This window comes from Myotis davidii, unplaced genomic scaffold (genome assembly GCF_000327345.1).
Source record: "Myotis davidii unplaced genomic scaffold, ASM32734v1 scaffold674, whole genome shotgun sequence".
Lineage (NCBI taxonomy): Eukaryota > Metazoa > Chordata > Mammalia > Chiroptera > Vespertilionidae > Myotis > Myotis davidii.
The window spans coordinates 2,590,519-2,591,100 of record NW_006286674.1 but is presented as its reverse complement, the minus strand read 5'-3'; positions in this window follow the sequence as shown (position 1 = coordinate 2,591,100).

Genomic DNA, 582 nt, shown 5'->3' with positions numbered 1-582 from the left:
ACTGCCAGCTTAGGCCCAATCCCCCAGGGAGTGGGCCTAAACCAGCAGGCAGTCATCCCCCAAGGGGTCCCAGACTGCAAGAGGACACAGGCCAGGCTGAGGGATCCCCGGAGAGCACTAATTTTTGTGCATCAGGCCTCTAGTCACTAAATAAAGACAGTAAGATCTTTAAAATTTACTCAGTTTTTTTGGTTTCTCTGGCATTCTTTAATGTACTGAATAGAAAGTAATCTTAGTACAGTTAGCACTCTACGGAAAGTCTGATTACTTAGTTACTGCTGTGGAGCTAAAGCAGATACTTCTTTTCATGAAAGTCTTAGAAATAAAAATAACCAATAAGAAATAAGTCCCTGTTTCTAATATAACATCAAAGTTGAGAGGGTCAGTGTTGAGTAGTTACTCAATCTATAATATCACTTTCTTGCCAGCATGATCAACTCCTTTGCCCTTCTCTCATTTTGCTGTACTTCTAATAAAATCCCAAACCTGGTTATTTCCAGTTGTCTACTTCCTCTATGTGCCCATAATCCAGTTAGCTGTAGGTGGTTAGAGAAAAATAGCATGCATACTGCTGGGTCTTAC